The following is a 7,821-nucleotide window of genomic DNA, read 5'->3' on the forward strand; positions in this document are numbered from 1 at the left end:
CTTAGGACAAGAGGTGGGATGTCAACAGTAACAGGCACTCAGCATTTCAGATCATATTACAAGCGTGTAATATTTCTATATGCACAGTTGTTCGCTTCAAAGAAAACAATTTACAACTGAATGGCAGTAGTGTGCACAAATATATATTTTCAGGAAAATGTATCATAAAAAGCCTATAACTTTGTGATGTAAGCTCTCCTAGAGAGAGATTAAAAAGCACAGGAGAAACAATACATTCTTGTGTAGCTGCACATGGAATAGTAGTTTGTAGACATACATACGTAGTAGAAAAATATGCTCTGATCTTCATGTACTTAATATAACCTATTTAATAGCATGACAGGAACGAGAGTCATATCGGATTACAGTTATTTCTATGTTCTCAATGCGCACAGTATGCAATAAAAACCTTGGATAGTGAAAAGGCTAAAGGACACAAAGCAGGAATGTAATACACATGTTGCTTTAAGTCTTAATTTCAAAAGCATGTGACAGAATTCAAAGGAAAGTGAAGTGTAGCAAACTGACACTGATAATATAGTTTTCATAAACCTGGATTTATTGTAGCTCAGCCAAACCTTGAAAATGTTATGGAAGGCCACAAAAAAACTAAGGGAAATCGTTTGCTATTGGGTTTCTAATTGCTATTATTGCTTCTAATAACTGAGCTTCAAATTATCTGGAGTTGTTTTACACACTGCAGTTTCTTTGAACTTTTGTTACTTTGCAAATGGTGTTTTAAATGTCTGCTATTAGGAATTTTGAGAAGGTTTGAATTCATAATCAATGTTTTTGTTGGAAGCAGCTAAGTGCTCTCATTAAGAAACACTGGATTAGTATAGTGTGTGTTTTTTGTACATCTTTATCTCTACTGGCTGAAGACATGCACGCCATTTCTGAATACTGTTCTTCTTATGTTTAACCGCTGATTCAATATCATACTTCTTACTGACTACATTCTGACAACAGTTCCATTTTCAGTATTTTTGTAATTACTACCTGCATTTTAAAAAGGAATATTTCTGTTGACCCTGGACACTGTCAGATAAGCAATATGAAACTGGTACTGCAGGCCATGAAGTTAGTCTTTTAGTAATAGCAATGGGATAGGGTTTGGGGGGAAAAAGGCCTTCTGTCCTGTGTCTGTCCTCTGATTTCTGATAATTATCTGCCAGCTATTGTGAATGGTGTTTAGTACAAATTTACCAAATTTACCATGTTTGCAGATGGTAGCAGTATTCCAATGGAATATCTGTTATGAGGACAAGTGGCACATCTGTGAATTATTGCCAACTTGAGCTGTACTGCTGGCGTCATGGGAATCAAAGGAGAGAAATGTGGAATCAAGTGATGGAGGCCAGTTCAGCAGGACAATGTCTGCAGTGTATGAGTAGTGCTTCCTTGTTTTGAGTGAATGGCACAGCCTTCATTTTGCTGATATACCAGTGCTTATCCGGAATGATGTTCTTAGTTGCATGGCAAGACTTGTTACAATTGGAATTGAGGGCAAGATTGCTTGGGATTATTAAACTTCCTTATGGAGTAATATGGTGTCATTTGTGGCTGGCAAAGGACTAATTCTGTAGCTCAGCGTGTGCATTCCAAGACATTTCTTTAAGGTAAGAGGAAGAAGTTGGCCAAGCCACTAAGAGGTTTAATTCCCTGGAGGTTGTTCCATGAAGGGAAGACCTGTATTAATCACAAAGAGACACCATTTGCTGACAGACAACAACACAAAGATCGGAGGGAATGGAAGAACTAGCAGACCAAGGTAAGAGGACAGCTGCCTCAGCAGCAGTATCAGCTCCCTCATTTCCTCTCAGGTTGCCGTGACCAGGGACCCACAAATGCATCACAGTGGCTCCATAAAGGTTCAGCAAGTGAAAGATTTCTTGGATCTGTTTCACTAAGGGATGGACAACATACAGCACAGGCTCTGAAGGGTGTAGGCAGAGCAGATGATACGACTGAAAAGCCTGTGTCGCTATGTGGCCTGATACACAACAAAGAAAACCGCTCTAAATACTGAGCAATGTTTTGACAGCTGATGCTGGAAAGTCTGTACCAATAAAGAAGAGAGACCCAACACCAGTGAGAGCCATCCATTTTGACGAAGGTACTACTGCTAATTTCTGCATGAAGGTCGAGAAAGAGGTTAAAAAATCAGCCAGTAAGTCGCAAATACAAGGTGTGGATAAAAGTTTATTATCTCTTCACGATGGTTTTGCTATTTTTTCAAATATCTTATTCAGAAGAGCCCAAAAGGGGATGGTGCACATTGAAGTGCAAAAAGTGAGGAAGTTGCCCAATAAGCTGAAGGATGTCTGCACTGGTAACACACAATGATGGAGAGACGTGGACAATGGAAACAGGAAAGATGAAGTGATGACTGCAACAGCTTCAGTCTGGTGTTCAGTGAGACAGAGTGACAATGAATGTGATTGCAGATGAGCAGTGTGACTCCTCAAATGGAATGCTATCCCCAGTTGGAAGGTGAAAGAGGACTGGAAAGAATACCAAGAGGTTTGAAGCAGTTGTGAGGGCAATTTTGTTTCCTGGAGGGAGAAAACAAGTGGACACTGCAATTGCAAGAGTAGCCATAATCCCTCCTTGTTGGATCTAGTGCTGCGACTGTTCCACTGAAGGGAAGTAACGGTGGGGAAATGGGAAGAGGTAAAGAAGTGACGGGTCGTCACCTCTGTCACCTGTAGTAATGAATCTTCAAAGGCTGGCACTTGGCAGCTACAGTCACTGTAGAGTCCTGCTCTATGTGAGCTACGTGTGTGTCAGCATTCTATCAGAGTCAGTGTGGAGATTCCGGAGTATCCAAATGGTTAGCAGCGTGCACTGGCAAAATTGAGGTTGGGTGGGTGAGGGTATTATTCAGTGAGACTACTGAGGAGGACCAGTGAGTCAGTGAAGAAGAAGACTGTTTGCCTTTGGTGTCTTGCAAGCTTTGCATTCAGTAGATGAAAGCTGAGAAGTTTGTTAGCTTGAAGGAAGTAGGAAGCCTCCACAGAAGCATTTCCTCTGTCCTTTCCATCCTGCTTATTATGTAGCACGTGATTTCGCTGCCAGAGGCAAAGATTTGGCGGCTTGCACAGGTAGAGGAGAAGGTGACACTATTGTTACACTGGGCAATTTTACAGCTGTAGTGATGAATTTGAGGTCACGTCTGCTTGGATATGTCCTTTGTGCAGCAAGGTGTAGCAAGAACAGTGCTGCAAGTGCCGGATGGTAAAATGCAAGGCTTTCAACTAGCCAACAACTTGCAAGCCTTGACTCAGATCTGATGCATGACTTTCTCATCTCAGGATGAGACTGCATGGTCGTCAGTGAAATTTATGCAGGAGGGAGGACAAGGCAGGCAATCACTCATGAGCATCCCTACCACAAGTACATTTTGCTGTGTTGCGACAGAAGTGTTGTTGTTACAGTAGCAGTGGTAACAGCTCGTCTGGCTTCAAATGTGTGGTTGGACTTTGATGACTTCATAACTTGGTCTATGTTTGACAGAGGCACTACTCTACCAAAAGTGCGAGTATGTACGGACTAAGGTTGCATCAACCTGTTTCATTAACCAATAGACTGCAGTGACACACTCATCAGAAAGGTATATTTCGATTTGTCCTTCATTCTGAGCATTGAGCAGCCTGGTGTAAATACCACCACATGAATTCAGGATTCGATGGGCCTTACCACTAACATGATAGCTTTGGAGGAGTGAAGCTGCAAGCAGTTGTTGGGCTTGAGGACCACACTTGGTCTCCAAAAGCAAAGTGCAATTACATAAATGAGAGCAGGATTTCACAGGGCCTGCAATTTTGTCAACACCTTTCTGAATAATATGTGGATTACCTGTAGCAAAGAAATGACAATGTCCAGTATGTTGTATGAGGAACCAATGTGAAAGCTGGAAGAGTCTGAATGTTTCACCTCATTCCCATTACGTTTAGTAGACACAGATTGGAATTGGCTCATTGTGACAGAATCCCCAAGACCGCCATCATCTCCAAAGGCATAGCATGTTCCTTCCTGCTGTGGGACCCTTTCTCAGAGGGGATCTCACACTAATTAGGCAATGGATCAAACCTCCCAAACTTCTGACAGAGGGACTACGTTTAGTAGACACAGATTGGAATTGGCTCATTGTGACAGAATCCCCAAGACCGCCATTATCTCCAAAGGCATAGCATGTTCCTTCCTGCTGTGGGACCCTTTCTCAGAGGGGATCTCACACTAATTAGGCGATGGATCAAACCTCCCAAACTTCTGACAGAGGGACTAAATGGCAATTTGGGAGGGTTACAGCTCAAACTACCACCCCTCCCTGGACCTGGCCTGTACCATGTATGTGGAAACCATACCTGCAGACCTGGGGATGGTCATTACGTGTTACCCCGTCACATGGTACACTTGGGCTGGCCTTCAGAACTGCACAGGGATGAAGAGGAAACAAAGCCAAACCTCAAACGCCAAAATGGAGAACGATAGATTACGAAAGAAGAAACTGTAGTCTGTGTGCTGAAGCTCTAGCACCTCAACGTCATTCACAAAACGTGTCCATGACATGTTCCAAAGGGAGGATAGACATGCAGCACGGAAGTGCAAAGGTGCTACAATGGCAGAGGTCCGATGGTAGCCAAGCCCAAACTCATTGAAAAGTGACAAGCGATTTAGGAGGTTGAATTTTTTGGGATTGATGTTTTGTTATTATGAATCATTTTTCATAACCTGTCTAAATGGTCGCAGTGCCAAATGAACAGGCAGCAACATTGGTACAAGCAGTAATTAACAATAGGGAACTTAATTGTACCAGAAATAACAAATCAAGGAGGTCATCCGTATCTTGGATTTATAGAAGGAATTTAAGCTGTAATGTGGGAAGAAATTGAGGACAAGTCATCTACATCGTCAGGCTAGTAGGACCATGTTAAGTGTGCATGAAGCAATAGAGAGCATGCTATAATACCATATAGCACACACATACCAATTGTGATGTCTGTTCAAGTTATCTTTGTCTGTGTACAAATCAAAACAGCAAAAACTACAGAATTTTAGCCATATGAGGTGGAATATGGTCAAAACCTATTGTCTTTCTCTTTTTGTTTTCCTATTTCAATAATTGAATGCATGTTAACGCATTTGTGAGGGTGGCAAGAGAAGAATTGAAAAGGTTGGTTAAGGTAAATAGACTGGCACTGTATAAACAAGAGGGAGCAGTGACTCACAGGGAAAGATCACACCAAGACAAAAATGGCCAATGTGAAATCTATCGAATTCACATACTACAAATAGTAAGACACTACTTTTTATGCAGTGTCATGGCCAATATCAGATTGTGAAACTGTCACCAGTGACTTTCAAAATGCAGTTGTCTACGAGAATTCTGCATGTGGAAATATGAAACATGTGACAAGTCCTTAGATTAACCAAAGAATTGGAGGGCTGAGCCAGAAAGAAAGTGGGAAACAAGTGATGAGTAGCAAACAAGAAGTTTTAAGTGAAACAGCTATAGTAGGTCTACACGGGAAGACCAAGGATGTAAGGGAGTTTTCTTTGTATGTTTGGTACAAGGAAGATTACCTGCTGTGCAGGAGCAGTGGATTTTTGCATTAGAGACACATGCACTGTCCTCAGATGAGCTATGCCAGGAGAGAAGATAAACCCAGTCTTAAGAGGACTATGGCTTGTCATTGCAGTGGCAGCATTGCAGAACGACCACGTTGACAGTGAGAACTGTTCACCAAGCACATCAACAAATGTGCTTATCAATGGGGGATACAGGTGTTATTTAATGAATGGTAGACATAGAATGAGGTAACATGGTTAGAAGAAGCCCTCGGTAATTTTAAACTGATGGTATGTGATCACAGAATGTTTGAAGGAGTTTCCAGGGTGTGTAGGAGGAAACATGGGAGGATTTGGGGGATGAGGTGACTTAGGCTTTGGGGAATATACCACATACCAGAAGTAGAGGTTGGATCACTGTGTTAGGATGACATGTGGAAACAGTGGGACAGCTGATGAGGTTGAAAGAGTGAATGATATAGTAGAAGTAATAAAACAACGGGTAGAATAAGGAAGGCAATAAGTGAGTGCTACAGCACAAAAACTCGTGTTTGCAGAAGGGTATGCTCTTACTGCACCAGCTGAATTGGAAGTGTTTATTACACAAAACAGCAGAAGAAATGGTGAATCTTAACTGAGATGCTGCTAAATGAAGCAGAAAGTTGGATAAAGAACTAATAATTTAGTTGCTACTGTCTTTGGAAGACAGCATGGGGAGAGGGGGGAGAGAGAGGGGGGACTGAGGGGGGATGAGATAGAGGGGGTGAGAGAGATAGAGGGGGTGTGAGAGAGAGGGGGGTGAGAGAGAGAGGGGGGTGTGAGAGAGAGGGGGGGTGAGAGAGAGAGGGGGGTGTGAGAGAGAGAGAGAGAGGGTGGAGAAAGAGAGAGGGGGTGAGAGAGAGGGGGAGAGAGAGGGGGAGAGAGAGGGGGTAGAGAGGGGAGAGCGGGGGGGAGAGAGGGGGAGAGAGTAGGGGTTAGAGAGGGGGAGAGAGTGGGGGTTAGAGAGGGGGAGAGGGAGAGGAGAGGGAGGGGGAGAGGGGGAGAGGGAGAGAGAGAGAGAGAGAGAGGGAGAGAGAGGGGGTAGAGAGGGGAGAGGGGAGAGCGGGGGGGAGAGGGGGGAGAGAGTAGGGGTTAGAGAGGGGGAGAGAGTGGGGGTTAGAGAGGGGGAGAGGGAGAGGAGAGGGAGGGGGAGAGGGGGAGAGAGAGAGAGAGGGAGAGAGAGAGAGAGAGAGAGAGAGAGAGAGAGATACAGAGACAGAGAGAGAGACAGAGAGAGAGAATTACATGAATCTATGGAACAAGTGAGAAGCCAGCTAGAAGCGGAATTCCGATCACCAGACAATGCCTGGAGGTGCAATGTCAAGTGCAAAAGGAGCTATACCAGAGAGTGTTTGTCCTTTAGCATCATCGTAGCACCTAACCTTTTCATTTTAACCAAGCCACAGCAGAGGAAATGAGTAGCAGGGGAAAGTATGGATTTCAATTTCCTTTCCAGAAGCAGCAAGTATGCATAATACCTACATCATGCAATTCACATGTATCCTCATAAGTGTGAGATGCTGAAGAACTTTCTTGGAGTAAAGGAATAAATCATTGGTTATGGAAGACAAACACAGATTGTCTATATGGAACTAGAAGTTACCGTAGTATTACAGTAGTGCCATTATGGTTTGTCCAAACAGACTAGGTGGAGAGGGTCAGAAATCCCACGCAGTTAATATTGAAGGAAGACGGGGGAAATTATAAATGAACAGGACACCATGTAAAACAATATTTATTTTTGCTCCACCTGCCACAGTTTCAGGCACAACCCACAGATTATATTGGGCAGGGGAACACATGGAAGTGCTACCAGCCACTAATTTGACTATGTTAAATAGAACTTTGGGGCCTGAGATTATATAGTCCACAGACAAATTCATTCTCTGTAAGGCTGGGCCCATCTCCATGGAGAGAGACATGGGTGCATCATGAAAGTCAGCACAGGGAGAGTCAGAACCAGAGGGAAATAGCATTGACCAATGTAATAATAGTTAATGCTGTGACACTACCAACTATAGTTCTTGTTTACACATGCTGGAAGTGGATCCCTAGACAAAGCTTGGATCCAGCCAATGTTCGATCTCTTGTGGACTCGATTCCGAGAGACTAGGAAGCAGCAGAGGGAGAGCTGTAGCAATAAACAATCAGGAAACAAGACTTGATATGAGTTGTGAGTAAGGTAACATGATGGTGAAAGAAATCCTTAAA

This window comes from Schistocerca gregaria, unplaced genomic scaffold (assembly GCF_023897955.1).
Source record: "Schistocerca gregaria isolate iqSchGreg1 unplaced genomic scaffold, iqSchGreg1.2 ptg000440l, whole genome shotgun sequence".
NCBI classification, from domain to species: domain Eukaryota; kingdom Metazoa; phylum Arthropoda; class Insecta; order Orthoptera; family Acrididae; genus Schistocerca; species Schistocerca gregaria.